Genomic DNA, 909 nt, shown 5'->3' on the forward strand with positions numbered 1-909 from the left:
GGGTTCCGGATTCTGGGGGCGTCAGACACACAGTTTTGGAGGAGGCACATATGTCTAGCTTTTCGAAACACTCGGGAGCTACCAAGATGTATTGGGATTTGAGATTGAATTACTGGTGGCCATGTATGAAGAGGGAGATAGATTGGTACGTTGAGAGGTGCTTAACAAGTAGGATGGTCCATGTCGAGCATCAGAGGCCACACGACAAGTTGCAGCATTCGGAGGTTCCCATGTGCAAGTGGGAACACATCACCATAGATTTTATCACCAAGCTACTAAGGATTTGGGTACCCGACTACATTTTAACATCACATACCATCTACAGACAGACAGGAAAAGTGAGCGAACGATTCATACGCTTGGCTGAGTTTTCAAACAACAACAATCATCACTCCAACATTGGGATACCTCCCTTTGAGCTTTTATACGGGAGGAGATGCCAGACTCCTATCTGTTGGAGGGAGGTCGGAAAAGGAGTGATGGGGAGAACCGAGATAGTTCTCAAGACGACAGAGCAAATCCAACAAGTTAGATAGAGGTTGCCGACGGTCCAGAGTCATCAAAAGAGTTACGCAGATCGAAGGCCTTCCGAGCTAGAGTTCCAGGTCGTCGACTTTGTTCTCCTGAAGGTATCCCCATGGAAAGGGGTGATCCGATTTAGGAAGCTAGATTCCTTGGTCCTTTCAGGGTGACTGCTCGGGTGGGCAAGGTAGCTTATCGGTTAGAGTTACCCGAGGAGTTGAGCCTATTCATAACACTTTCCATGTCTCCCAGCTGAGGAAGTGTATAGCCGACGAGAAAACAGTGGTTCCCTTAGAGGACATTCAGTTTGATGATCTCCTGAACTATATTGAGAGGCCGGTAGCAATATTGGATAAGAAAGCAAAGGCCTTAAGGAAAAAGGAGGTA

Source organism: Lactuca sativa, chromosome 2 (assembly GCF_002870075.4).
Source record: "Lactuca sativa cultivar Salinas chromosome 2, Lsat_Salinas_v11, whole genome shotgun sequence".
In the NCBI taxonomy this organism is placed as follows: domain Eukaryota; kingdom Viridiplantae; phylum Streptophyta; class Magnoliopsida; order Asterales; family Asteraceae; genus Lactuca; species Lactuca sativa.